Source organism: Salvelinus alpinus, chromosome 1 (assembly GCF_045679555.1).
Source record: "Salvelinus alpinus chromosome 1, SLU_Salpinus.1, whole genome shotgun sequence".
Classification (NCBI taxonomy): Eukaryota; Metazoa; Chordata; class Actinopteri; order Salmoniformes; family Salmonidae; genus Salvelinus; species Salvelinus alpinus.
Window position 1 is genome coordinate 9,382,158 of NC_092086.1, and position 24,558 is coordinate 9,406,715.

The following is a 24,558-nucleotide window of genomic DNA, read 5'->3' on the forward strand; positions in this document are numbered from 1 at the left end:
CCAACTGACATTTACTCCTGAGGTGCTGACCTGTTGCACCCTCGACAACTACTGTGATTATTATTATTTGACCCTGCTGGTCATCTATGAATATTTGAACATCTTGGCCATGTTCTGTTATAATCTCCACCCGGCACAGCCAGAAGAGGACTGGCCACCCCTTATAACCTGGTTCCTCTCTAGGTTTCTTCCTAGGTTTTGGCCTTTCTAGGGAGTTTTTCCTAGCCACCGTGCTTCTACATCTGCATTGCTTGCTGTTTGGGGTTTTAGGCTGGGTTTCTGTACAGCACTTTGTGACATCAGCTGATTTAAGAAGGGCTTTATAAATACATTTGATTTGATTTGGTTGCTAGGATAACCAGTATGCTGCTGGTATAGTAGCTAGCTAGCTTACCTAGCTGTACCGACTAGCTTGGCTAGCTAACAGGTTGTTGTCTGTACCTCGTCTCGAGGATGATGACGAATCCGGTGAACCACAAATTGAAACAAGGATAGAGAGTGAAAAGGACCTGGCTACACTCATACTGTCCCTGACCGTAAAGAAAAAAGCAAATTGAACACTGAACTTCGGTGTCTCAACACTGTTGTGAACTCTGTAATTATTCCCCAAGATCACCTCAGCAACTCTACGCGTAACCGCTTGGCGCCACACAGTACGTGGACGCGGACAGTTCTGTACGAGAACGCAGGAAGTTCCAGAACAGTGGCACAAAATAACTAAACCCAGTCTTTACAGTGGGTTACATTAGTAATATTCATATTTTTTTATGATTATGTTAAACAAACTCTTTACAGTGGGTTACATTAGTAATATTCATATTTTTTTATGATTATGTTAAACAAACATTCTAAGTTTTTTTAAATGATTATGTTAAACAAACATTCTAAGTTTTTTTTAACAGTATTTTGAAATCTGGGCCCATATCCACAAAGCATCTCAGAGTAGAAAATTGCAGAAGAGACATGTTTGTTGTTTGCTGTAACTAATGGACAAAGTTGTATTGAAAAGTATTGTAATGTATTGTAATGTATTGTATTGTATTGTAATGTATTGTAATGTATTGTAATGTATTGTATTGTATTGTATTGTATTGTATTGTAATGTAATGTAATGTAATGTAATGTATTGTATTGTATTGTATTGTAATGTAATGTAATGTAGTTTATTGTATTGTAATGTATTGTAATGTATTGTATTGTATTGTATTGTATTGTATTGTATTGTAATGTATTGTATTGTATTGTAATGTAATGTAATGTAGTTTATTGTATTGTAATGTATTGTAATGTATTGTAATGTATTGTATTGTAATGTATTGTAATGTATTGTATTGTATTGTATTGTATTGTATTGTATTGTATTGTATTGTATTGTAATGTATTGTAATGTATTGTAATGTATTGTATTGTATTGTATTGTAATGTAATGTAATGTAGTTTATTGTATTGTAATGTATTGTATTGTAAAAAAGTCATCCAGAGTTGACGTGGGCCATCATTCAAACGATGGCCCACGTGTGTTTGGATATAATGAAGATCAATTCAGTGAAGAAGAACCTCTAGAGTTCTGACCAAAGAACCCTATAAAGGGTTCTATATATATTCTATATATACTGTATACTCAGACACTTCCTAACCTCCTATAAAGGGTTCTATATATATTCTATATATACTGTATACTCAGACACTTCCTAACCTCCTATAAAGGGTTCTATATATATTCTATATATACTGTATACTCAGACACTTCCTAACCTCCTATAAAGGGTTCTATATATATTATATATATACTGTATACTCAGACACTTCCTAACCTCCTATAAAGGGTTCTATATATATATACTCAGACACTTCCTAACCTCCTATAAAGGTTCTATATATATTCTATATATACTGTATACTCAGACACTTCCTAACCTCCTATAAAGGGTTCTATATATATTCTATATATACTGTATACTCAGACACTTCCTAACCTCCTATAAAGGTTCTATATATATTCTATATATACTGTATACTCAGACACTTCCTTACCTCCTATAAAGGGTTCTATATATATTCTATATATACTGTATACTCAGACACTTCCTAACCTCCTATAAAGGTTCTATATATATTCTATATATACTGTATACTCAGACACTTCCTAACCTGCTATAAAGGGTTATATATATATTCTATATATACTGTATACTCAGACACTTCCTAACCTCCTATAAAGGGTTCTATATATATTCTATATATACTGTATACTCAGACACTTCCTAACCTCCTATAAAGGGTTCTATATATATTCTATATATACTGTATACTCAGACACTTCCTAACCTCCTATAAAGGGTTCTATATATATTCTATATATACTGTATACTCAGACACTTCCTAACCTCCTATAAAGGTTATATATATATTCTATATATACTGTATACTCAGACACTTCCTGACCTCCTATAAAGGGTTCTATATATATTATATATATACTGTATACTCAGACACTTCCTAACCTCCTATAAAGGGTTCTATATATATTCTATATATACTGTATACTCAGACACTTCCTAACCTCCTATAAAGGGTTCTATATATATTCTATATATACTGTATACTCAGACACTTCCTGACCTCCTATAAAGGGTTCTATATATATTATATATATACTGTATCCTCAGACACTTCCTGACCTCCTATAAAGGGTTATATATATATTCTATATATACTGTATACTCAGACACTTCATAACCTCCTATAAAGGGTTCTATATATATTCTATATATACTGTATACTCAGACACTTCCTAACCCCCTATAAAGGGTTCTATATATATTCTATATATACTGTCTACTCAGACACTTCCTAACCTCCTATAAAGGGTTCTATATATATTGTATATATACTGTATACTCAGACACTTCCTAACCTCCTATAAAGGGTTCTATATATATTCTATATATACTGTATACTCAGACACTTCCTAACCTCCTATAAAGGGTTCTATATATACTATATACTCAGACACTTCCTAACCTCCTATAAAGGGTTCTATATATATTCTATATATACTGTATACTCAGACACTTCCTGACCTCCTATAAAGGGTTCTATATATATTATATATATACTGTATACTCAGACACTTCCTGACCTCCTATAAAGGGTTATATATATATTCTATATATACTGTATACTCAGACACTTCATAACCTCCTATAAAGGGTTCTATATATATTCTATATATACTGTATACTCAGACACTTCCTAACCCCCTATAAAGGGTTCTATATATATTCTATATATACTGTCTACTCAGACACTTCCTAACCTCCTATAAAGGGTTCTATATAGAACTTTAGTGGTTCCGTATATTGAGCAAGATAGAACCCTTTTTGGTTTCAACAGGAGTGAAGAGTGTGTAGATATAACAGATACAGTGGGGAGAACAAGTATTTGATACACTGCCGATTTTGCAGGTTTTCCTACTTACAAAGCATGTAGAGGTCTGTAATTTTTATCATAGGTACACTTCAACTATGAGAGACGGAATCTAAAACAAAAATCCAGAAAATCACATTGTATGATTTTTAAGTAATTAATTTGCATTTTATTGCATGGCATAAGTATTTGATACATCAGAAAAGCAGAACTTAATATTTGGTACAGAAACCTTTGTTTGCAATTACAGAGATCATACGTTTCCTGTAGTTCTTGACTAGGTTTGCACACACTGCAGCAGGGATTTTGGCCCACTCCTCCCTACAGATCTTCTCCAGATCCTTCAGGTTTCGGGGCTGTCGCTGGGCAATACGGACTTTCAGCTCCCTCCAAAGATTTTCTATTGGGTTCAGGTCTGGAGACTGGCTAGGCCACTCCAGGACCTTGAGATGCTTCTTACGGTGCCACTCCTTAGTTGCCATGGCTGTGTGCTTCGTGTCGTTGTCATGCTGGAAGACCCAGCCACGACCCATCTTCAATGCTCTTACTGAGGGAAGGAGGTTGTTGGCCAAGATCTCGCGATACATGGCCCCATCCATCCTCCCCTCAATACGGTGCAGTCGTCCTGTCCCCTTTGCAGAAAAGCATCCCCAAAGAATGATGTTTCCACCTCCATGCTTCACGGTTGGGATGGTGTTCTTGGGGTTGTACTCATACTTCTTCTTCCTCCAAACACGGCGAGTGGAGTTAGACCAAAAAGCTCTATTTTTGTCTCATCAGACCACATGACCTTCTCCCATTCCTCCTCTGGATCATCCAGATTGTCATTGGCAAACTTCAGACAGGCCTGGACATGCACTGGCTTAAGCAGGGGGACCTTGCGTGCGCTGCAGGATTTTAATCCATGACGGCGTAGTGTGTTACTAATGGTTTTCTTTGAGACTGTGGTCCCAGCTCTCTTCAGGTCATTGACCAGGTCCTGCCGTGTAGTTCTGGGCTGATCCCTCACCTTCCTCATGATCATTGATGCCCCACGAGGTGAAATCTTGCATGGAGCCCCAGACCGAGGGTGATTGACCGTCATCTTGAACTTCTTCCATTTTCTAATAATTGCGCCAACAGTTGTTTCCTTCTCACCAAGCTGCTTGCCTATTGTCCTGTAGCCCATCCCAGCCTTGTGCAGGTCTACAATTTTATCCCTGATGTCCTTACACAGCTCTCTGGTGTTGGCCATTGTGGAGAGGTTGGAATCTGTTTGATTGTGTGTGGACAGGTGTCTTTTATACAGGTAACGAGTTCAAACAGGTGCAGTTAATACAGGTAATGAGTGGAGAACAGGAGGGCTTCTTAAAGAAAAACTAACAGGTCTGTGAGAGCCGGAATTCTTACTGGTTGGTAGGTGATCAAATACTTATGTCATGCAATAAAATGCAAATTAATTATTTAAAAATCATACAATGTGATTTTCTGGATTTTTGTTTTAGATTCCGTCTCTCACAGTTGAAGTGTACCTATGATAAAAATTACAGACCTCTACATGCTTTGTAAGTAGGAAAACCTGCAAAATCGGCAGTGTATCAAATACTTGTTCTCCCCACTGTATATTGTCAGAATTCAGCTTGTAACAACGATCAGAATTAGTCAAAACAACAAGGTTATGATGACATATTAGGCAATAATTAAGAGTAGGCTAAATGATTGTGTCATGTTAACATTCTATGTGTGTGTGTGTGTGTGTGTGTGTGTGTGTGTGTGTGTGTGTGTGTGTGTGTGTGTGTGTGTGTGTGTGTGTGTGTGTGTGTGTGTGTGTGCGTGCGTGCGTGTGTGCGTGTGTGTGTGTGTGTGTTTGCTGGTGAGACAGCCGCATATCACAGTCAAATATACAGGATGCAAACATTTCATTCCAGCTATATAGCGTTTTGAAAAACAAAAATTGAATTAAAATCTTAGAACAACAATGAAGGTACCCATAAGAAATAATTTCTGATGAAAAATAACAAATGTGAAAAAATGGTGGATATAACATTTAGAAACAAACTCTATAATAATTCTTTAAAAAATTGTCATCTCACCTCTTAGCTTTGGTGTCATGTTCCCCAGAGAGACTCATTTTAGAGGCAGGGACCCCCTCCTCTCTCCCCCCAGAGAGACTCATTTTAGAGGCAGGGCCCCCCTCCTCTCTCTCCCCAGAGAGACTCATTTTAGATCACTGACCCCAAAACAGAGATCCAACATGTTGGTTGTGGTTAACACAGTGACAACTAAACAGAGATCCAGCATGTTGGTTGTGGTTAACACAGTGACAACTAAACAGAGATCCAGCATGTTGGTTGTGGTTAACACAGTGACAACTAAACAGAGATCCAGCATGTTGGTTGTGGTTAACACAGTGACAACTAAACAGAGATCCAGCATGTTGGTTGTGGTTAACACAGTGACAACTAAACAGAGATCCAACATGTTGGTTGTGGTTAACACAGTGACAACTAAACAGAGATCCAGCATGTTGGTTGTGGTTAACACAGTGACAACTAAACAGAGATCCAACATGTTGGTTGTGGTTAACACAGTGACAACTAAACAGAGATCCAACATGTTGGTTGTGGTTAACACAGTGACAACTAAACAGAGATCCAGCATGTTGGTTGTGGTTAACACAGTGACAACTAAACAGAGATCCAACATGTTGGTTGTGGTTAACACAGTGACAACTAAACAGAGATCCAGCATGTTGGTTGTGGTTAACACAGTGACAACTAAACAGAGATCCAGCATGTTGGTTGTGGTTAACACAGTGACAACTAAACAGAGATCCAGCATGTTGGTTGTGGTTAACACAGTGACAACTAAACAGAGATCCAGCATGTTGGTTGTGGTTAACACAGTGACAACTAAACAGAGATCCAGCATGTTGGTTGTGGTTAACACAGTGACAACTAAACAGAGATCCAGCATGTTGGTTGTGGTTAACACAGTGACAACTAAACAGAGATCCAGCATGTTGGTTGTGGTTAACACAGTGACAACTAAACAGAGATCCAACATGTTGGTTGTGGTTAACACAGTAACAACTAAACAGAGATCCAGCATGTTGGTTGTGGTTAACACAGTGACAACTAAACAGAGATCCAGCATGTTGGTTGTGGTTAACACAGTGACAACTAAACAGAGATCCAGCATGTTGGTTGTGGTTAACACAGTGACAACTAAACAGAGATCCAGCATGTTGGTTGTGGTTAACACAGTGACAACTAAACAGAGATCCAGCATGTTGGTTGTGGTTAACACAGTGACAACTAAACAGAGATCCAGCATGTTGGTTGTGGTTAACACAGTGACAACTAAACAGAGATCCAGCATGTTGGTTGTGGTTAACACAGTGACAACTAAACAGAGATCCAGCATGTTGGTTGTGGTTAACACAGTGACAACTAAACAGAGATCCAGCATGTTGGTTGTGGTTAACACAGTGACAACTAAACAGAGATCCAGCATGTTGGTTGTGGTTAACACAGTGACAACTAAACAGAGATCCAGCATGTTGGTTGTGGTTAACACAGTGACAACTAAACAGAGATCCAGCATGTTGGTTGTGGTTAACACAGTGACAACTAAACAGAGATCCAACATGTTGGTTGTGGTTAACACAGTGACAATTAATTATTGAAGGTCAATTGTTCTCTTTTATTAATTATCTCTTAGAAATAAAACATTTACTAACAGATACATCCAAACAGTCAGGTGATTTAATTAATAGATAACTAATAATAATAATACCAATATAATAAGAGTGATATTATAAATAATAATAATGTCTCACTTTCTCTTTTAATAATTTCTCTCATTCTAGTGTGTTGCTTTGTTCAACAGGTCTGATATTATTCTGCTGTTACTGAATTCAGTTCATAATAACAATGTAAAGTCTGTTCAGTGGTTTCATACCAAACTACACAGGAAGCAGGAGATCATTGTAATTTAGAAAACAACAAATGTTCTGATATTCTGAAAGATGATTTACAACTATGATACATTAACATTTTGACAAATTGTAAAATAACCACAGTAAAACACTCAGATCTAACAGTCCATTTCACCTGGGACAGCTACGTGACAGTTCAATCATACAAAATGGCGCTAACTGGGAGTAGGCAAGTCAATTTCAATAACATATTGTTCATATATCGTATTATACGATTCGTATATCGTCATTCACTATACTAAAATAAAACCATACATTTAATGTCTCTACACACTTTACAATAATCCCTGGGAAGATTCTTACCTTGTAGCCTGAATTCACAACCAGAACATGTCAAGTCATTGAGATATTTTCCGTTGTGCTGAGAGAGCACCTTCCTGATGACAAGTGGCTCTGTATCTGTGTTCTAGGTACAGTTGATCTTTGGATGCAATAATATCTGGTCAAAGTCTAGTGACACAACACCATAGTATATCAGAAACATAACAGCAGTTTAACCTTTGGCCAGTAAAGGCCATGGCATACTATGAAATGTAGAATCATTATGATGGATCCAGGTTCATACTATAACATGTAGAATCATTATGATGATCCAGGTTCATACTATAACATGTAGAATCATTATGATGGATCCAGGTTCATACTATAACATGTAGAATCATTATGATGATCCAGGTTCATACTATAACATGTAGAATCATTATGATGATCCAGGTTCAACATATCTCTAACTTTGAAGTATACAATGGGGTCCCACATTATTGACCCTCAAACCAACTCTTAGTTTCCTGATTCAGATCTGTTTAAACCAACTCTTAGTTTCCTGATTCAGATCTGTTCAAACCAACTCTTAGTGTCCTGATTCAGATCTGTTTAAACCAACTCTTAGTGTCCTGATTCAGATCTGTTCAAACCAACTCTTAGTGTCCTGATTCAGATCTGTTTAAACCAACTCTTAGTTTCCTGATTCAGATCTGTTCAAACCAACTCTTAGTTTCCTGATTCAGATCTGTTCAAACCAACTCTTAGTTTCCTGATTCAGATCTGTTCAAACCAACTCTTAGTTTCCTGATTCAGATCTGTTTAAACCAACTCTTAGTTTCCTGATTCAGATCTGTTCAAACCAACTCTTAGTTTCCTGATTCAGATCTGTTTAAACCAACTCTTAGTGTCCTGATTCAGATCTGTTCAAACCAACTCTTAGTTTCCTGATTCAGATCTGTTCAAACCAACTCTTAGTTTCCTGATTCAGATCTGTTTAAACCAACTCTTAGTGTCCTGATTCAGATCTGTTCAAACCAACTCTTAGTTTCCTGATTCAGATCTGTTTAAACCAACTCTTAGTTTCCTGATTCAGATCTGTTCAAACCAACTCTTAGTTTCCTGATTCAGATCTGTTTAAACCAACTCTTAGTGTCCTGATTCAGATCTGTTCAAACCAACTCTTAGTTTCCTGATTCAGATCTGTTTAAACCAACTCTTAGTGTCCTGATTCAGATCTGTTTAAACCAACTCTTAGTATCCTGATTCAGATCTGTTTAAACCAACTCTTAGTGTCCTGATTCAGATCTGTTCAAACCAACTCTTAGTTTCCTGATTCAGATCTGTTCAAACCAACTCTTAGTTTCCTGATTCAGATCTGTTTAAACCAACTCTTAGTGTCCTGATTCAGATCTGTTCAAACCAACTCTTAGTTTCCTGATTCAGATCTGTTTAAACCAACTCTTAGTGTCCTGATTCAGATCTGTTCAAACCAACTCTTAGTTTCCTGATTCAGATCTGTTTAAACCAACTCTTAGTTTCCTGATTCAGATCTGTTCAAACCAACTCTTAGTTTCCTGATTCAGATCTGTTTAAACCAACTCTTAGTGTCCTGATTCAGATCTGTTTAAACCAACTCTTAGTATCCTGATTCAGATCTGTTTAAACCAACTCTTAGTATCCTGATTCAGATCTGTTCAAACCAACTCTTAGTGTCCTGATTCAGATCTGTTTAAACCAACTCTTAGTATCCTGATTCAGATCTGTTCAAACCAACTCTTAGTTTCCTGATTCAGATCTGTTCAAACCAACTCTTAGTGTCCTGATTCAGATCTGTTTAAACCAACTCTTAGTATCCTGATTCAGATCTGTTTAAACCAACTCTTAGTATCCTGATTCAGATCTGTTCAAACCAACTCTTAGTTTCCTGATTCAGATCTGTTTAAACCAACTCTTAGTGTCCTGATTCAGATCTGTTTAAACCAACTCTTAGTTTCCTGATTCAGATCTGTTCAAACCAACTCTTAGTTTCCTGATTCAGATCTGTTTAAACCAACTCTTAGTATCCTGATACAGATCTGTTCAAACCAACTCTTAGTATCCTGATACAGATCTGTCCAAACCAACTCTTAGTTTAGAACAAATGACTGTATAAAACAAATAATTCAAATACTGAGCAAATGTAAACGCCTGGAGTTTGCTAAACGACATTGGCACTTGGTTTGGAATCGGTGCTTTGTTCAGATGACGTGAAAATAATGGCTTTAAACTGTATAACTGATCAATGCACCATCAAACCAGGTCATTAAGAACAGAACAACATGTATGAATTATATATTTGGCTAGAGAAATGCCATTTCTTACAGATCACTACAGAGGGGTATCCTACGAGGTAACTTTGGTCGTCTCTGAATTCAAAGTGGCTCACCTTTTAGCCAGGTACATTTCTATCACAACAAGTCCTTCAGAACTGACCTGCTCTGCTGCAGGCTAACTCAGGGCTAACTCCACGTACCCTGAATGAAATGTCTGAGTCCTTCAGAACTGACCTGCTCTGCTGCAGGCTAACTCAGGCCTAACTCCACGTACCCTGAATGAAATGACTGAGTCCTTCAGAACTGACCTGCTCTGCTGCAGGCTAACTCAGGGCTAACTCCACGTACCCTGAATGAAATGACTGAGTCCTTCAGAACTGACCTGCTCTGCTGCAGGCTAACTCAGGGCTAACTCCACTTACCCTGAATGAAAGGACTGAGTCCTTCAGAACTGACCTGCTCTGCTGCAGGCTAACTCAGGGCTAACTCCACGTACCCTGAATGAAAGGACTGAGTCCTTCAGAACTGACCTGCTCTGCTGCAGGCTAACTCAGGGCTAACTCCACTTACCCTGAATGAAATGACTGAGTCCTTCAGAACTGACCTGCTCTGCTGCAGGCTAACTCAGGGCTAACTCCACGTACCCTGAATGAAATGACTGAGCCACCAGTTGACGACCAATTAAATTAGATTCCCTCCCTCTTGCAAAGACTGCATCATCATCCCCTTCATTTGAGGAAGACGACTGATTCAACATTTTAATTGTCAAACTTTTTTTTTTCAATAATCATTGAGTTAATAAAGCTGCATACAAACGTGGTCTCTTTTTTGTTTTCTTGAGTAAGGCAGCTCCAAAATGCAGGTGTTTCAGCCTAGTTCAGTGCTTTCTGTGGTGGTGGGGCAGCCAGCGGGAAAAACTGAGCGTAGGGGTTGGTAATGTTCTGTAGTTGCGCCTTGATTGGCTCTGTGTTCTGTCACTCATTGAGACACTATGTCACCACTAAATCTACAGGGAGAGATGGAACATTCAAGCCCATTGAGTGCTGCCATAGAGTTACATTAAAAGTGCCCACCCAAAAGGATCAAGGTCATTGGCCACAGATAAAATGATATCAAATCACATTATATCTACCGTAGCTTTGATTGGACTGATCATGTCAACATCATACGTTCAAAATCTTAGCTGGCAATGAGTGGTTTGTATTGAGTGGTTTGGAAGGAATCAGTGGCTAACTGCAAGCATTGCAAAACAATCACTAGCCTGCTATTCAGTGGAGAGGGTGTGTGGTCCAATTCTGCGTTTTAGGGTCTCTTTTCCAAACTTAAAAGGTTAAACATTCACCAGCAACACCATGGGACAGAAAAGGTTGAATACATTGGCCATGCTGTGAATCCAGCATGATTTCTGCTGCATTCAAAACACCTGGGAACTGGGAAATCTCAGACTTCAGTGAGTTCAGGACAACTGGAAACTCTGAAAAAAAATGAGCTCCGACTGAGAAAATAAGGTTTGAACGGTCATCCAACTCGAAATTCCAAGACGGGAACTCGGCCTCTTTCTAGAGCTCCGACCTGAAGATCAATGACGTCATAATTCAAACATCCCAGAGACAACGACTGACACCTGTCTCTGATTGGGAGCCATATTTAGGTAGCCTGTTTTCTATTGTGTTTTTATTTAGTATTTTTTAGTGTTCAGTTTCTAGAGCTCCGACCTGAAGATCAATGACGTCATAATTAGAACATCCCAGTTGTGTTGAAAGCACCATAAATCCAGAGACAGACTTTGATGACATCATTTTCCCACAAGGACCCCCGCACCACCCCACCCTACACGAAACACATCCCTTATGTTAAGTGTTTCTACAATTCTCTATGGGATAAATATATGGTGGAAAACTATTGGATTTTGAACAGCAATGATAAACAAAATGACAGATAAATTCAAAATGAGAGGCTACAAGGACAAAACTCTTGATGCTGCAATGATGAAAATATCTCAAAAACCAAGAGAGCAATTACTAAAAAAAACAACGTATTTTGCAACAAGTTTACCAAGTATTAGGAGATAATGAAAGCAATCCTGAAAAAGCACTTTCATATTCTACAATCAGAAAAATAATCACACACCTCTTCAAGTGTGGTGGTCTATAAGTGTAGCTTTTAGCATGTTGCTCTACCAAGGAGAGGAGGTAACATGGAGATCCTCCTACTACAAAGGGAGAAAGGATATCCTGTCTAAAAACATTGACCCCTAGTGGTCTGAATATTGACTTTGATCTCAGGACCTTCTTATGAACAATTCTCTTTTTTAAATGTATATATTCTTTCTACATCTTATCAGATCCAATATGTTCCCCTGTTGGTGATGTTTATTATGCATTAAGGTTGAACCAAAACAGTACATTAAATAGGAAACAATTAAATATGTGGAATTAAACAATAATGTATGTTGATGCTCATGTTATGTACAATATTCAATTATGTTTCCATATGATAACAGCCTAATATATTCAATATGCCATAAACTATTGTTTTGTTAACAGTTTCATTAATTAATTCTAATTAACTTAATAATTATGACACACCCCTCACTATTGTCATTGGTTGCACTAATTACACTGTTTGTCTACATAACCTGATCCAAGTATTCATGACATCACCCTGAAGAAGACACAGTGATGCTGAAACGTTGGTAAATGCCCAATAAATTACTGGGAGTTTACATATGGAGTGACTCAATTTATTTTTTATAGCTTATAGTTTATTAGCCGTTAGTCAGAACCTCCACATAAATAAAATATGGCTGTGCGCCAGCTCATGTTTTTTATTGGAAACCATTTCCCTGTTTAACTGCTAGGTGTTATGGGTATTATGACACCTCCACTGTGGGGCTCTATAAAACTATTGGAACCATTTCCCTGTTTGACCGCTAGGTGTTATGGGTATTATGACACCTCCACTGTGGGGCTCTATAAAACTATTGGAACCATTTCCCTGTTTGACCGCTAGGTGTTATGGGTATTATGACACCTCCACTGTGGGGCTCTATAAAACTATTGGAACCATTTCCCTGTTTGACCGCTAGGTGTTATGGGTATTATAACACCTCCACTGTGGGGCTCTATAAAACTATTGGAACCATTTCCCTGTTTGACCGCTAGGTGTTATGGGTATTATGACACCTCCACTGTGGGTCTCTATAAAACTATTGGAACCATTTCCCTGTTTGACCGCTAGGTGTTATGGGTATTATAACACCTCCACTGTGGGGCTCTATAAAACTATTGGAACCATTTCCCTGTTTGACCGCTAGGTGTTATGGGTATTATGACACCTCCACTGTGGGTCTCTATAAAACTATTGGAACCATTTCCCTGTTTGACCGCTAGGTGTTATGGGTATTATGACACCTCCACTGTGGGTCTCTATAAAACTATTGGAACCATTTCCCTGTTTGACCGCTAGGTGTTATGGGTATTATGACACCTCCACTGTGGGGCTCTATAAAACTATTGGAACCATTTCCCTGTTTGACCGCTAGGTGTTATGGGTATTATGAGTGGGGCTCTATAGATCAAAGGAAATGGGAGAATCTAGAGAATGCAACAATATTTGTTTCATCAAGCTGTGATGTTCTCAGTAAAATGCTAACATCTATAAATTTAAAATCTTAGAACAATAATATTTTACACAGCCATAAGCCTTAATTTCTGATTAAAAAACACAAATGTGAAAAGATGGTGGATATAGTGTTTTGGATATAAACTCTTCATTAAATATTTAAAAAATTGTCATCTCACCTCTTAGATTTGGTGCCATGTTCCCCAGAGACATTCCTTTTAGAGGCAGGGCCTTCCTCCTCTCTCTCCCCAGTGAGACTCATTTTAGAGGCAGGGCCTTCCTCCTCTCTCTCCCCAGAGAGACTCATTTTAGAGCACTGTCCCCTAAACAGAGATCCAGCATGTTGGTTGTGGTTAACACAGTGACAATTAAACAGAGATCCAGCATGTTGGTTGTGGTTAACACAGTGACAACTAAACAGAGATCCAGCATGTTGGTTGTGGTTAACACAGTGACAACTAAACAGAGATCCAACATGTTGGTTGTGGTTAACACAGTGACAACTAAACAGAGATCCAACATGTTGGTTGTGGTTAACACAGTGACAACTAAACAGAGATCCAACATGTTGGTTGTGGTTAACACAGTGACAACTAAACAGAGATCCAGCATGTTGGTTGTGGTTAACACAGTGACAACTAAACAGAGATCCAACATGTTGGTTGTGGTTAACACAGTGACAACTAAACAGAGATCCAGCATGTTGGTTAACACAGTGACAACTAAACAGAGATCCAACATGTTGGTTGTGGTTAACACAGTGACAACTAAACAGAGATCCAGCATGTTGGTTGTGGTTAACACAGTGACAACTAATTATTGAAGGTCCATTGTTCTATTTTATTAATTATCTCTTAGAAATAAAACATGTACTAACAGATACATCCAAACAGTCAGGTGATTTAATTAATAGATAACTAATAATAATAATACCAATATAATAAGAGTAATATTATAAATAATAATAATGTCTCACTTTCTCTTTTAATAATGTCTCTCATTCTAGTGTGTTGCTTTGTTCAACAGGTCTGATATTATTCTGCTGTTACTGAATTCAGTTCATAATAACAATGTTAAGTATGTTCAGTGGTTTCATACCAAACTACACAGGAAGCAGGAGCTCATTGTGATTTAGAAAACAACAAATGTTCTGATATTCTGAAAGATGATTTACAACTATGATACATTAACATTTTTACACATGGTAAAATAACCACGATATACGAATCGTATAATACGATATATGAACAATATGTTATTGAATGTGACTTGCCTACGCCCAGTTAGCGCCATTTGCATGATTGAACTGTCACGTAGCTGTCCCAGGTGAAATGGACTGTTAGATCTGAGTGTTTTACTGTAATTCACTATGCTAAAATAACACCATACATTTAATGTCTCTACACATTTTACAATAATCCCTGGGAAGATTCTTACCTTGTAGCCTGAATTCACAACCAGAACATGTCAAGTCATTGAGATATTTTCCGTTGTGCTGAGAGATCACCTTCCTGATGACAAGTGTCTCTGTATCTATGTTCTAGCTACAGTTGATCTTTGGATGCAATAATATCTGGTCAAAGTCTAGTGACACAACACCATAGTATATCATAAACATAACAGCAGTTTAACCTTTGGCCAGTAAAGGCCATGGCATACTATAACATGTAGAATCATTATCATCCCGAGTGGCGCAGTGGTCTAAGGCACTGCATCTCAGTGTTAGAAGGGTCACTACAGACACCCTGGTTTGAATCCAGGTTGTATCACAACTGGCTGTGATTAGGAGTCCAATAGGGTGGTGCACAATTGGCCAAGCATCGTCGGGGTTTGGCCGGTGTAGGCCGTCATTGTAAATAATAATTTGTTTTAAACTGACTTGCCTAGTTAAATAAAGGTTTAACAAATGATAATAATAAATAAATGATGGATCCAGGTTCAACATACAGTATCTCTAACTTTGAAGTATGCAGTTGGGTCCAAAGTTATTGACACCCTTGATAAAGATTAACAAAAATGACTGTATAAAATACATCATTCAAATACTGAGCTATATTATATGCTAAACAAAAGGGAAATGAAATTATTTTATACTAATACAATTTCTCAGAGAAAGAGATTTTGTTTACCAAATCATACTTTTTTTCTCAAAAAGGCAGGGGTAAAAATTGACACCCTGCTTTCAAACCTTTCAGTACCTTCCTTGTGAGGATAACAGCACTGAGCCTTTTTCTGAAGTGTTTTATGAGTTGGAAAACACATTGGGAGTGATCTTAGACCATTCCTCCATTCAGAATCATTCCAAATTGCCAACTACAGGAAGGTAAAGGCAGTGGTAGAATAAGTACTCAATTGTCATACTTGAGTAAAAGTACCTTAACAGAAAATGACTCGATTAAAAGTGAAAGTTACTCAGTAAAATACTACTTGAGTAAAAGTATCTGGCATTAAATGTACTTAAGTACAGTGGTATAAAAAGTTGAGTAAAAGTAAATGCTATTTATCAAATTCCTTATATTAAGCCAACCAGATGGTACGATTTTCATATTATTTGTAATTACGGACAGACACCAACACTCAGACATCATTTAGAAACACAGTAGTTTTGTTTCGTGAGTCCGCCAGATCAGAGGCAGTAGGGAGGCTTTATATTGATAGGTGCAATAATTCTGTCCTGCTTGAGCATTCTAAATGTAACCAGTACTTTTGTGTGTCAGGGAAAATGTACGGAGTAAAAGGTACATTATTTTCTTTAGGAATGTAGTGGAGTAAAATTAAAAGTTGTCAAAAATATAAATAGTAAAGTGAAGTACAGATACCCCAAAACACTACTTAAATTTTAATTAAGTACTTTACACCACTGGGTAAAGGTACAAATAAACACACAAAAAATAAACAAAGTTTCCTAATTGACGGGACGCTTGTAGTTTAGTAATTTTCACTCCGGTCTCTTACTACTATCCCAATGTCAACATTCTACCAACATCATACATGAATAATCCCTGGTAGGATCCTTACTACTATCCCAACTTCAACATTCTACCAACATCATACATGAATAATCCCTGGTAGGATCCTTACTACTATCCCAACTTCAACATTCTACCAACATCATACATGAATAATCCCTGGTAGGATCCTTACTACTATCCCAACTTCAACATTCTACCAACATCATACATGAATAATCCCTGGTAGGATCCTTACTACTATCCCAACTTCAACATTCTACCAACATCATACATGAATAATCCCTGGTAGGATCCTTACTACTATCCCAACTTCAACATTCTACCAACATCATACATGAATAATCCCTGGTAGAATCCTTACTACTATCCCAACGTCAACATTCTACCAACATCATACATGAATAATCCCTGGTAGGATCCTTACTACTATCCCAACTTCAACATTCTACCAACATCATACATGAATAATCCCTAGTAGGATCCTTACTACTATCCCAACTTCAACATTCTACCAACATCATACATGAATAATCCCTGGTAGGATCCTTACTACTATCCCAACTTCAACATTCTACCAACATCATACATGAATAATCCCTGGTAGGATCCTTACCTTGCAGCCTGAATTCAAAACCAGAATGTGTCAAGTCGGTGAGAGTTTCCTTTGTGTTGAGAAAGAAACCTTGGGAACGGTTTATTCACCTCCCCAATGTCAGGAAACTTTGTCATCTTTGTTTCTGATTAACTTAAGACACCATCAGTTCTGTTAAAGTTTAGTGGCATTGACCCCATGTCAGCATCATCAGAAAACCAGTTTAACCAGTTTATCCTGTTTACCAGAAAAGCCAGGGGTTTACAATAACATCTGTGTAGCTACCACTTTCCTGCAGTCAGATTACCTAGTGACCTCATGGTTGGAATGTTATTCATATTGTATCATTATTACCTGGAGTCCTTTCCTGCAGTCAGATTACCTAGTGACCTCATGGTGGAATGTTATTCATATTGTATCATTATTACCTGGAGTCCTTTCCTGCAGTCAGATTACCTAGTGACCTCATGGTGTAATGTTATTCATATTTTATCATTATTACCTGGAGTCCTTTCCTGCAGTCAGATTACCTAGTGACCTCATGGTGGAATGTTATTCATATTTTTTATAATTTCATAATTAATAAACATTAATTATTTTTTAAGGCCGAAAATCCGGTGTTTCTATGCCAAATGGTGTTGTTATATTTCAGTCTTCTGTGATGAATATAAAGTGTAATATTGGGATGCAACTCAAAATGTAACACATTTCAACTCCATATCTGACATGGTACAGGTGTCTTCTTGTTTTTAAGCCCATAACCATGTGTGTGAGGTGTACACCTTTGTCTCAAAGTAGATTTGTTTAAGACTTCCAACAAACACTGTGTGACCCTGATTCAGTCCACTGCATTTCAAGGTTAATCATTAACAACAAACACTGTGTGACCCTGATTCAGTCCACTGCATTTCAAGGTTAATCATTAAAAACAACACCGTATGAACAACTAGCCGTCTCCAGGACCAGTGATTCAAGTCTGAGGCTCTGTCCCAAGTGGAACCCTATTCCCTATATAGTGCACTACTTTAGACCAGAGCCCTATGGAACCCTATTCCCTATATAGTGCACTACTTTAGACCAGAGCCCTATGGAACCCTATTCCCTATATAGTGCACTACTTTAGACCAGAGCCCTATGGCACCCTATTCCCTATATAGTGCACTACTTGACCAGAGCCCTATGGAACCCTATTTCCTATATAGTGCACTACTTTGACCAGGGCCTATAGGGCTGTGTGGTGCATTATGGGCAATAGGGTGCCATTTGAGGAGGGTTTATTTTGTTACCGTGAATGTAAGAATGACAAACTAACAAAACTGGGTATTATTCGCCCTCTAGTGGTAGGTGGTGATAATGTCTCTGGTCTCCTCTCTCTCTCTCTCTCTCTCTTAGCTCCTCTCTCCGTCTCCTCCTCTACAGTCTCCACACTCCCCTCTCTCTCACAAACATAGACTCTGACCTGTCCAATGAGCTAAACTGATTAAAGAATCCCACAGTACCTAAACTCTCTCTCTCTCTCTCTCTCTCTCTCTCTCTCTCTCTCTCTCTCTCTCTCTCTCTCTCTCTCTCTCTCTCTCTCTCTCTCACCTCTCTCTCTCTCTCTCTCTCTCTCTCTCTCTCTCTCACTGTGTAGACCTGCCAGGCTGTTAGGTTAATGGATTATGGAAACCTACTGAGAATCTGCCATACAGAGAGAGTTACAAATTAACATGACTAAAATGTTTTAGTTTAAAAAAATAAAAATACATGAAACCGTGTCAAACACAATTCCATGTATGTTGTTGTCTCTCTGTTTACAGGACTAGAAATATGGCTCAATCAGGTCAATACAGCCAGAGAATGAATTATATATCCTCAAACTTAGACTCAATCAGGTCAATACAGAGAATGAATTATATATCCTCAAACCTTAGACTCAATCAGGTCAATACAGAGAATGAATTATATATCCTCAAACATTAGACTCAATCAGGTCAATACAGAGAATGAATTATATATCCTCAAACCTTAGACTCAATCAGGTCAATACAGAGAATGAATTATATATCCTCAAACATTAGACTCAATCAGGTCAATACAGAGAATGAATTATATATCCTCAAACATTAGACTCATGTCCATCCACATGCTGGCTTCAACCAAATCCAACCCAACCCAACACTAACCCTAACTCTAACCCTAACCCCAACCCAACCCTAACCCTAACCTCAACCCTAAACCTAACACAACCCTAACCCAACCCTAACCCAACACTAACCCAACCCTAACCCAACCCTAACCCAACCCTAACCCAACCCTACCGTACCCTAACCCAACCTAACCCAACCCTACCCTACCGTACTCTAACCCTAACCCTCTACTCTAACCCTAACCCAACCCAACCCTAACCCAACCCTAACCCAACACTAACCTAACACTAACCCAACTCTAACCCAACCCAACCCTAACCCAACCCAACACTAACCTAACCCTAACACAACCCTAACCCAACCCAACCCAACCTTAGCTCCAAGCAGTGGCACTCTGTCAATGACTTATACCAAGTTGTTTGGGTGAATATATAATAGCCTACTATATTCAATATGCCAAAAACTATTGTTTTGTTAACAGTTTCATAAATTCATTCTAATTAACTTAATCATTATGACACACCCCTCACTATTGTCATTGGTTGCACTAATTCCACTGTTTGTCTACATAACCTGGTTCAAGTATTCATGACATCACCCTGAAGAAGGCACAGTGATGCTGAAACGTTGGTAAAAACCCAATAAATTACTGGGAGTTTATATATGGAGTTTATATATGGAGTTTATACATGGAGTTTATACATGGAGTTTATACATGGAGTTTATACATGGAGTTTATACATGGAGTTTATACATGGAGTTTATACATGGAGTTTATATATGGAGTTTATATATGGAGTTTATACATGGAGTTTATACATGGAGTTTATACATGGAGTTTATACATGGAGTTTATACATGGAGTTTATACATGGAGTTTATATATATATTGTTAATTTTTTATAGTTTATAGTTTATTAGCCGTTAGTCAGAACCTCCATATAAAAAAAAATTCTGGGTGTTCGCCAGCTCATGTTTTTTATTGTTTGACCACTAGGTGTTATGGGTATTATGACACCTCCACTGTGGGGCTCTATAGCGCAAATGAAATGGGAGAATCTAGAGAACGCAACAATATGTGTTTCGTCTTGCTGTGATGTTCTCAGTAAAATGTCATACGCTAACATCTATGAAATTAAAATCTTAGAACAATAATTTTTTACACACCCATAAGCCTTCATTTCTGATGAAAAAAACACAAATGTGAAAAGATGGTGGATATAGTGTTTTGGATAGAAACTCTTCATAAAATCTTTAAAAAATTGTCATCTTACCTCTTAGCTTTGGTCTCATGTCCCCCAGAGAGACTCATTTTAGAGGCAGGGTCTCCCCAGAGAGACTCATTTTAGAGGCAGGGCTCCCCTCCTCTTTCTCCCCAGAGAGACTCATTTTAGAGGCAGGGCTCCCCTCCTCTTTCTCCCCAGAGAGACTCATTTTAGAGGCAGGGCTCCCCTCCTCTCTCTCCCCAGAGAGACTCATTTTAGAGGCAGGGCTCCCCTCCTCTTTCTCCCCAGAGAGACTCATTTTAGAGGCAGGGCCCCCCTCCTCTCTCTCCCCAGAGAGACTCATTTTAGAGCACTGACCCCTAAACAGAGATCCAACATGTTGATTGTGGTTAACACAGTGACAACTAATTCTTGAATGTCAATTGTTCTAGATTATTAATTATCTCTTACAAATAAAGCATTTACTAACAGATACATCCAAACAGTCAGGTGATTTAATTAATAGATAACTAACAATAATAATACCAATATAATAAGAGTTATTAATAATAATTCCTCTCATTCTAGTGTGTTGCTTTGTTCAACAGGTCTGATATTATTCTGCTGTTACTGAATTCAGTTCATAATAACAATGTAAAGTCTGTTCAGTGGTTTCATACCAAACTACACAGGAAGCAGGAGCTCATTGTAATTTAGAAAACAACAAATGTTCTGATATTCTGAAAGATGATTTAGAACTATGATACATTAACATTTTTAAAAATGGTAAAATAACCACGATATACGAATCGTATAATACGATATAGGAACAACATGTTTTTGAATTTGATTTGCCTACGCCCAGTTAGCGCCATTTTGTATGATTGAACTGTCACGTAGCTGTCCCAGGTGAAATGGACTGTTAGATCTGAGTGTTTTACTGTCATTCACTACACTAAAATAACACCATACATTTAATGTCTCTACACACTTTACAAAAATCCTGGGAAGATTCTTACCTTGTAGCCTGAATTCACAACCAGAACAGTCATTGAGATATTTTCCGTTGTGCTGAGAGAGCAGCTTCCTGATGACAAGTGTCTCTGTATCTATGTTCTAGGTACAGTTGATCTTTGGATGCAATAATATCTGGTCAAAGTCTAGTGACTCAACACCATAGTATATCATAAACATAACAGCAGTTGGCCAGTAAAGGCCATGGAATACTATAAAACAGGGTTCGTCAACTAGGTTTGGCTTCGGGACTATTTGTTTCAGAGTAAAAGTCGGCGGGCCAGAACATAATTAGCATATAATATTATCACAATTAATAGGCTGAATTAATGAATATGCTGAATTAATTAACAGGCTGAATTAATGAATAGGCTGAATTAATTAACAGGCTGAATTAATGAATAGGCTGAATTAATTAACAGGCTGAATTAATGAATAGGCTGAATTAATTAACAGGCTGAATAAATGAATAGGCTGAATTAATTACTAGGCTACACTACAAATGTAACTGTCACGTTCTGACCATAGTTCTTTTGTGTTTTCTTTGTTTTAGTGTTGGTCAGGACGTGAGCTGAGTGGGCATTCTATGTTGAGTGTCTAGTTTTCCCGTTTCTGTGTTTGGCCTGATATGGTTCTCAATCAGAGTCAGGTGTTAGTCATTGTCTCTGATTGGGAAACCATATTCAGGTAGCCTGTTTTCTGTTGGGGTTTGTGGGTGGTTATTTTCAGTCTTTGTGTGTCTGCACCAGACAGAACTGTTTCGTTTCGTGTTATTTCTCGTTTATCGTTATTTTGTTTGTTTGTTTAACGTATTCTATTAAAATGGATACTTTTCACGCTGCGCCTTGGTCCTCCTCTCTTCCTCCATACGACGAACGTTACAGTAACGACATGTTTAACACATTTGATTAGTACATAATACATTAAGTGACAATAAAATAATTTAGATCTGATTAAGTTCATAAAATCCCCAATATCTCTATTCAATTATAATGTATTATCTATTTCTCTGTGTGTTGATTGGTGGGGAAAAACAGGTCTATGTAGCCTACTGTAGTCTACACTACTTTATTAATGGGGTAAAACAGGTCTACGTAGCCTACTGTAGTCTACACTACTTTATTAATGAGTAAAACAGGTCTATGTAGCCTACTGTAGTCTACACTACTTTATTAATGGGGTAAAACAGGTCTACGTAGCCTACTGTAGTCTACACTACTTTATTAATGAGTAAAACAGGTCTATGTAGCCTACTGTAGTCTACACTACTTTATTAATGGGTAAAACAGGTCTACGTAGCCTACTGTAGTCTACACTACTTTATTAATGGGTAAAACAGGTCTACGTAGCCTACTGTAGTCTACACTACTTTATTAATGGGGTAAAACAGGTCTACGTAGCCTACTGTAGTCTACACTACATTATTAATGGGGTAAAACAGGTCTACGTAGCCTACTGTAGTCTACACTACTTTATTAATGGGGTAAAACAGGTCTACGTAGCCTACTGTAGTCTACACTACTTTATTAATGGGGTAAAACAGGTCTATGTAGCCTACTGTAGTCTACACTACTTTATTAATGGGGTAAAACAGGTCTATGTAGCCTACTGTAGTCTACACTACTTTATTAATGGGGTAAAACAGGTCTATGTAGCCTACTGTAGTCTACACTACTTTATTAATGGGGTAAAACAGGTCTACGTAGCCTACTGTAGTCTACACTACTTTATTAATGGGGTAAAACAGGTCTACGTAGCCTACTGTAGTCTACACTACTTTATTAATGAGTAAAACAGGTCTATGTAGCCTACTGTAGTCTACACTACTTTATTAATGGGTAAAACAGTTCTACGTAGCCTACTGTAGTCTACACTACTTTATTAATGGGTAAAACAGGTCTACGTAACCTACTGTAGTCTACACTACTTTATTAATGGGGTAAAACAGGTCTACGTAGCCTACTGTGGTCTACACTACTTTATTATTGGGTAAAACAGGTCTACGTAGCCTACTGTAGTCTACACTACTTTATTAATGGGGTAAAACAGGTCTACGTAGCCTACTGTAGTCTACACTACTTTATTCATGGGTAAAACAGGTCTACGTAGCCTACTGTAGTCTACACTACTTTATTAATGGGTAAAACAGGTCTACGTAGCCTACTGTAGTCTACACTACTTTATTAATGGGGTAAAACAGTTCTACGTAGCCTACTGTAGTCTACACTACTTTATTAATGGGTAAAACAGGTCTACGTAACCTACTGTAGTCTACACTACTTTATTAATGGGGTAAAACAGGTCTACGTAGCCTACAGTGGTCTACACTACTTTATTATTGGGTAAAACAGGTCTACGTAGCCTACTGTAGTCTACACTACTTTATTAATGGGGTAAAACAGGTCTACGTAGCCTACTGTAGTCTACACTACTTTATTAATGGGGTAAAACAGGTCTACGTAGCCTACTGTAGTCTACACTACTTTATTAATGGGTAAAACAGGTCTATGTAGCCTACTGTAGTCCATACTACTTTATTAATGTCAACATTCATTCAGAACAATTAGCTTGATAACAAGAGAACATGTCGCTCTCAAAAAGTAGCAAAAGAAAGGTGGATAATGAAAATCAAAGTTTCAGGGAAGAACGGACAGAGAGATATGCATTCATCTAACCGTCTTTCTCCAATGCCAAGCCAGTGTGCAATGAAAATGTCACCGTTTTCAAATAATTCAATCTCAGAGGGCATTATGAATCTAAGCGTGGTACATTCAAAGTGGACTTCCCGCCCCAGACAGAGGCCCAATTTAAGCATTAACTACAAGCTACAAACACGGCAGTAGAATCCTCCTTCGTGGCCTGACCCAACAACAGAAGGTCACACGGCAGTAGAATCCTCCTTCGTGGCCTGACCCAACAACAGAAGGTCACACGGCAGTAGAATCCTCCTTCGTGGCCTGACCCAACAACAGAAGGTCACACGGCAGTAGAATCCTCCTTCGTGGCCTGACCCAACAACAGAAGGTCACACGGCAGTA

General features: G+C 38.0%; 1 protein-coding gene and 1 long non-coding RNA gene across 2 annotated transcripts in view; both read right to left on the minus strand.

Moving 5' to 3' along the window:
* LOC139569930 (uncharacterized) overlaps positions 1-7,964 on the minus strand; it is an 823,452-nt gene extending 815,488 nt beyond the window's left edge. Inside the window, exon 1 of the long non-coding RNA XR_011673987.1 lies at positions 7,712-7,964. This is a non-coding gene — a long non-coding RNA (uncharacterized lncRNA). The remainder of the gene's footprint in view (positions 1-7,711) is intronic.
* The window catches only part of LOC139539816 (NLR family CARD domain-containing protein 3-like), a 446,707-nt gene extending 429,431 nt beyond the window's left edge, over positions 1-17,276 (minus strand). The window contains exon 1 of the mRNA XM_071343140.1: positions 17,194-17,276. The gene's annotated coding sequence lies outside the window, so the exon portion shown is untranslated. The remainder of the gene's footprint in view (positions 1-17,193) is intronic.
* Positions 17,277-24,558: the final 7,282 nt, after the last annotated feature.